The following is a 7,306-nucleotide window of genomic DNA, read 5'->3' as shown; positions in this document are numbered from 1 at the left end:
ACGGCCATCCGAGCTGTCAAGATTGCTCTCCTCAACCACACCACGCTGGTGTATTTCAACCCGGCCAGGCAAACAGAAATATTTGTGGCCCCATAGGGCTCAGGAACAAGAGCCCGGACGATGGGCCGCCCTAGCATATGCCAGCAAAGCACTCTTCCCCAACCGAGAAATTATATGCTCAGATCGAGAGGGAGGCCCTGGCAATCCACTGGGCCTGCAGACACTTCTAAGTACACATATGAGGGCACCCGTTTACTGTCGTCACAGATCACCAACCCCACACAACAGACTCGTCTCCAGTGGATAAAAATTCAAGAGTCCTAACAAACACGAAGGACAAATATGTAAGCTGGATGGCTTAGTTTTTATAGACATTTGTAATCAGACGTCTGCAATGTTGAACTATTTTCTAGATTGGCCTGATTCAGGAGCAAGTTAATACCACTCATCTATTTTAAGCAACATCTTAGCCCAACATGAAGATTGTAATCCCAGTGGTAACTCTTACAAGGTCAGGTGGACATGCTAAATTCTATACAGACACTTTGTGGCCCAAAGGGATAGAGCTTCCTTCAGCATGTTCCCCAAGGGTTGAGGTAGAAGGGACCTTGTTCTTCAGCTGCCACATATCCATGTCGGATGCTAGCATGGCGTGTGTTGGACACCAATTCATGATTTTAATTTTCAATCAAATGGTTTTCAGAGGTTTCAAGTTTTGATAAAATCACAGTGCTGCCATGCCCTACACATGAAGGATGAAAATCTCCTTTAAACACTGGACTGCTGCTTCGGCCTTACAGATCTAGTCTAGCACTGTGGCTGGCTGACATAAATGAGTAATGCTACAAATATGGTACCCAGCGTTAGATTGAGGAGTTGGGCACTAGACTGGTGCGTGCCCTTTTTTTGGCCGCATGTTGGCCGTTTACCGTCTTTCTACATTATTCAGCTGTGGCAAGCTGGCCAAAAGAGTCTGAACTGTCTATTGGATGCCTGTCGCAGGGGGAAGAAGAGGGCCTCTGCTCCGTTTCTACCCAAATGGAATCCACCCCTGCCCGCCTGCTGGGACATTGAGTCAATGATGGGCAGGGATGAGCCTAAGCTACCACCTTGGTGGCGAGATGAGGAGGGAGGAGGTCAACTGAACTTCTTATCGGAGGCTAGTTTTGTAGTTTACCTGCTCTCTACCCTGCTGGAATTAGCACATGCTCAGGACCCAGTAGAGTTCACTGTCTGCCAATGCAAGCTCTACGGCCTTGGGGCCTAATACCGAGGGGAGAGAAGGGAGAATGGTGGTGGGTGAGTGAAGGTAGAGAGTAAGGGGGAAGGAGCAGAGAGTTTAAAGTAGGAAAAGATAGAGAGGCAGAAGGGGTAAACGCGGATAGAGATAGGGAAGAGATCCAGACGGCTAAGAAAAGCAGAAGAGAGGTGCGAAGAGGGCAAATTAGAAATAGAAAGAGTGATGAGAGAGAGTGATAGGATACAATTGGGGTAACGAGAGTGGGACAGAATTAGCTACAAACGGGAGAGCGGTGAGTGCGGGAGGGATCTCGTGCTTAGAGATGTGAAGACAGATAGAGAGTGTATGTTTGTCTGTGATCTGTGAGAGACAAACAAAACCAGGTAGGAAGAGAATCAGAAAGTATTGGAAAATAAATGTGTGAAATGTTTTTTGTGTGTGTGCACTCCTGAATATATAAGGATTGCACCAAATACAAGAAAGTAGGAAGATTATAATGATTGTTATGTAGGAGCTGCAAATATTACAAAACAAAGAAACATGAACATTTGTTGTTTGACCATCATTTTGTGTAACAAGCACATTTTGTTTATATGTATACATTTCTCACATGTTTTGTTCTGCCCTGCAATCAGTGTAAGTGCCCGAGTCTCTCCAATCCTAGAAATCGATAATTAGCTTGAAAGTGCTAATAGTGCTGTCGATGGCTTGGCTCATTCAGGGTTTTAGCTGTTAATCTGGGCAAATGAAAAGTTTGAGACCACTATCCAGGGCAACGCAAGGTCAAAATGAAAACTCAATAGAAGTGTTTTGTGTCATCTTGTCTCACTCGCCTCTAGCCACGCCCCTAGCTGAATTTAATGGGTACCTGCATTTATTTGCCCCATTTAAAACGCTGCTTAGCACTGTCTGGCAGGGCTGGATGTCGATGGGAGGGGGTGGGGGAGAACGAGTACCGGTAGTACTGCTGAGCGGGAGCCTGAAAGCAGTAGAGTTGGTGGACCTGGGAGAGGACAGTAAAGCTTCAATGTTCCCTCAAGTGCCAAAGATCGGGAGACACTCTCGCCATTAGGGAGCAGCCCTATATTATGTTGGGTCAGGGTGCCAGAAGGTAATGCTATCGTTTGATTAAACTCTTTACAATTCTATAAAAAAATACCACTGGTGAGCATAAGACAGATAAAACCCCATTATACATAAAACCAATAACATAATTCATTAGAGATTTAAAAATACGTTGCAGAACCTCTTTAAGTTTAGGGGATAATTGAGATGATAAGCCAGGAGAGCAGGGAATGTTGCAGGCAAGGTGATACCATGATAGGAGGAGCAGAGAGCGAGAGGGGGGTGGCGAGAGAGAGAGGGGGGTGAGAGAGAGTGAAGGGGGGGAGATAGAGAGAGAGAATAGACCTGTTGATTTCTGGGACATATGTAGGGTAATGCTGTGGACGAATATGAAAGATACAGTGTCTGTACAACCAGGGTAGCCACAACGAGTGCAGGTAGGTGGGAATAGGAGAGCATAGGCAAGGCATGACTAGAGAATGCAAGCAGCACAAACCATGAGCCTGAGGCAAGACGACATCTGAAAGCCTAGGCATGCTGTGACCGAAAAAAGAGGCACCCCCCTCTGCCTTTTCCTTAAATTTGAAATGTATATTTACTGCTGTAGAAGTGAGAATGCTTTTTATGAAAAGGAATATAAAGTAGGGTTGCCAAAGAAAAATGCCAGCCATATGTTGTTTAAAGACACTGAAAGACCTCGTCTTGACACTAAATAGGGTTATAGATAAAAGTGTATGTATTCATTTGTAATGTGACTTTTCTGTCTTTGTTCCCTTTAATTATCAGACATAGATCATTCAGGCAGCCCTAGAACACAATTAAAAGTATTTTCTATTTATATTTGTTGTTCGAAGTATGCACAGATAAGTGCTGAAAATACAGCTTTAGGTGACTGCTTATTTTTGTCCTGTATGGGGCATCAAAATAATGAGCTGGCAACCCTAATCATAAGACTGGCGGTTGTTGCAGGATCAGCACATTATTTCCTTCACCCTCGATCCCTATTAGTGCCAGAATACCACTAGTTTAACTTGTACCTAAAACCTTACACTGCCGTCAATAACATGCTGAGTTACTTCAAGTGTCTAGGAATGCACCCTTCATTCAGACAACTCACTCCTCATTCTCACCCTTATTTTTCACGCTCACCCTGCACTCACAGCAATCACAATGCACTCACACTGACCACCATGCACTCGCACCGTTCACCCGCTCACCCTGCACTCAGTCATTACTCTGCACTCGCAATGCACTTGCGCTGTTAACCCTGTACCTCACCCCTTAGTCACACAAGCACACTACTTACCCTGCACTCATGTCACACTTCACTCACCTGTCCCCCTCACTGCTCAATCTGTAATTTCACTCAAATAAGCCCATTACTAACCATGCATTCTTTCGTCCAACTCTGCTCTTACATATGGTCCCCTCACTCACCCTACAGTCACTCCTATTACCCTACTGTCACACTGTTGCATCACTCACCGTGTACTCTTTAATCTATGCCTACTCAGGACCATTAACTTTAAACACTAGGCATAGTATTTTCAGAATGGACGACTCCATGCAGTAATCACCAAGGTGGGATTATGAACAAAATATATACCATAAAGGGAACTGGAGAGATGAAAAACAAAATAGTGTGCACATCTCTCACCTCTTAAGCCATTGCTAAGCCCTGCATCCTATTGCACAATAAGCTGCATGCACCCCAGTCAGTGGTAATCATGCGTTACATGGAATGGGAACACTTCTAACATTGCACCAAATTCAAAACAAATACAACTCCCTTCCAACCACACACCCTGTGCATATAGTAGCTTGCTACTCATGTAGGCAAGCGCTTCAGAGCTCCACATAGGGTAGTAGGACCTCTATTAATATAACAATACAATACATTCAAGGTCTCTCCATCCCCTGTCTTCTTGGCTCTGTCCTTTAGCTCCTGCCTCCTTGGAGCCATCCATTCAGTTAATGCCTTCTTGCATCTGCTTTCAACTCCTGCATTCTTCGCTCTCACAGTCTATTTCTCTTGACTTTCGCAGGATACTGAGTTAAAGCTTGTGTACTTCTCATGTATATTGTCAGTCGAGTTTTTATGGAATTGCAGGTGTGGGTTTCTCTTTCAAAGTTTCAAGGTATTGTCAATTCTATATCAGATCCTTCATAGTTGTTCTTTGTTCTTCAGCCATAGGCAGTTCCTGAGACAATAGGATCGCTCCTTGGCATTCTTCTGATTGCTTCCTCAGTTAAATAATCTCACTTTTGACAGTATTGTTGCAAATGGCATAGCGTGTATGTTGAGAGTGTTTCCCACTTTCTCACTAGAACTTACAGAAAGACAATATAGAGGCATTTCATTTAAATGTTGGAGGATTCAAATCAAAATATGCTAGATTTCTGAGTGGTAGGGCAAAGTGGTAAATGATGGGCCGCGCCACCGGGGGCGGGGGGCCCCCTCCATGTGCTTTGCAGGGGGGCCCCCTCAGGTTTCGTTACGCCACTGTGCATAGGTCTGAAAAGACGTCGGGAATCCTCGTTGCAGTCTATGGAGCCTGAAAGAAGAAGTTGCTGGCCGGCGACCAGTGATGAAGTTCGATGTGATCCAAGCCTGGATCGATTATGGAGGATACCTGTAAGCAGAGGGGACCAAGTTCTGAATCACTAGCCAGTGATTAGATGGGCACCAGGATGGCACCGGACGAAGTCACCTCGACCAGGTGAGTGGGCGACTCTGGGCTCTGCAGTCTCTCGGACCAGGAGGCGTTGTCGGCGACCAGGATGGAGGTGCGAGCTGTCCCACGATGGTATCTGCTGTTGACGTCGCTGGACCCAGGATTGGGGCAACAACTCTTGGCAATTGCAAGCCCACGCGGTGGACTCAAAATGGCGTCTGGAGTGGACCAGGAGGGTCCGGGGTGCTCCTCTGTTGGAGGGGAGCAAGGGCCAGTCTGGAGCAACCAGACCAGCGATGAAAGTGTCGTCGTTCATCGTCAAGAGGGCTACAAGCCAGCAGGCAAGTGGCCGGACAACGCGGTGAGCAGCAAAGAGCAGAAAGGCCCCACGCAGATCTTGTGGATGCTGGGAGGCTGGACGTCTGGACTTCGGTGCTGGAGCTGCTCAGGGTTAGGGCTTCTCACACCCCAAAGCACTCACTCGAGGATCCCTCGGCGGTCGTGCTGGATAAGCGTCGTGCAGTTCTGAAGATGGCCGGTCCATCGAGGTCTCGTCATACCCACGGATCTCAGCTGGGCTGATGATGTAGGTAGAGGTCAGAGGTGCCAGGGAGGCCGGGTCTCGTTGTGCTGGTCGGTCGGATTCCGGAGGAAGGACGTGCAGCAAACCGCAGTGTTCTTAGTTGGTGCCCGCAGATGCAGGGTGACTACTCCTTAGTCACAAGGGAGAAATCTTGAGAAGAAGTCTTGATTTCCTTTCGTAGAAAGTAGTTTCAGGATTCAAAGATGATCTAATTTGGAAGGGTCCCCGCTCCCACCTTTATACTAAAGAAAGGGGCTGGTACGGGACTAGGTCCTGCCCATGGGTGGGACCAGAAAGGGGGTGGTTACACCCCTCTCCCATGCCGGACTTTCCCTAGCTCAGGGGCTGGTGTGCCCCTGGAACTGGTTCAAACTGGCAGATGCACAGTGAGCACCGGGGTGCCACTTGCAGTCACCTTCCTATTCAGCCCTGCCTACCTAGGATACACAAAACCCTGTCTGGGATGGTGCTAGCATCGCCCCTGACAGGAAACCCTTTGTCCAAGCTCCCCTCGCTGGAAGGACTCCCAGCTGCAGGGGGTCATACTTGTGTCTGTGGTGGCAGCATCCATTTTGTGGTGCTGAGGCTCGAGTTAACTTTAACCGGGGTTCACAGTTACATACATGTCGTGTCCCTCTAGAAGGGTGGAATGCTAACCCCGTCGCCAGAATAGGCGAGGGGTTAGTATTCCAATTCGTATGACACCTTACTCGACATGTTTTGACAAAGCGATACCAAAGATAGCAAATAACCGCGAGGATTATAAGGCACTTAAGAGTATATGGTACGCGTTATCATAGAACAGCTATTAGGACTTTTCGTTCCGCAAGCTGCAGACGGGCTCAGCTCATGCCAGAGCACCATCTCACATAATTCCAAGCACTCTGCCTTCAGGATTTTTGAGGCCTGCCATAGGAGTGACTGATAGGAATACATGTGTCTATTTTAGGGTTAGATATAAGTATACTATATCTAAAGCAATGGGTGATTACACCACCTTGCCCCAGCTGTCGTGCAGCCAGTTGTGTCAGATTTAGATGGCCAGCCAGGGGTGGCATAATACATGCTGCAGCCCCTGGTAGGCCCTGGGTACACCTATGCCCTGTGTTACAGGGTCTGATAAGGTGGCCCAGTACTAATTGGATATGTACCTAAGGTACATGGAATCCATTTTAGAGAGAGAGCAGTAGGCCTGGGGTCCTGATTGGCAGGGTTCCAAGCCAACTATGTCAAAAACCAGCTAAAACACAAGGCAAAAAGTTGGAGGCAACCATAGTCAGGATCTACATTCCTACAGGCAGGACAAACCAAGCGCCGGCGCCACCGAAGCCCACCTAAACATAATTTCAGCGCTTACCTGCCCCCGAGTGTTGCCCCTCGAAGAAGTGGCTGCTACGGCCGAAGAAGACCCTGTCATCACCAAAGTTAGGACTGCCATATAGGAAGGGCTGAGCCTCACCCAAGGAGGAATCCTACTCGAGGGCCGCACATAATCATCCCTGCGTCCCTCCAACTACAAGCAACACAACTTGTCCATGAGGGGCACCAAGGAGCGGAGAAGATTAAGGCCCACATGCGGGAGAAGGTCTAGTTCCCGGGGATGGATGCCTGGGTGGAAGAGACAGTCTGGAGGTACCCCTCCTGTCAGGTGACGAGTGGGCCAGAGAGACCTGCACCCATTCACACTGAGGAACACAGGCAAATCCCCTGGGAGAAGCTGAGCGTGAATTTCGGGAGCTTCCC

This window comes from Lissotriton vulgaris, chromosome 5, assembly GCF_964263255.1.
Source record: "Lissotriton vulgaris chromosome 5, aLisVul1.2, whole genome shotgun sequence".
In the NCBI taxonomy this organism is placed as follows: Eukaryota; Metazoa; Chordata; class Amphibia; order Caudata; family Salamandridae; genus Lissotriton; species Lissotriton vulgaris.
Note: the sequence above shows the minus strand (reverse complement) of the source record.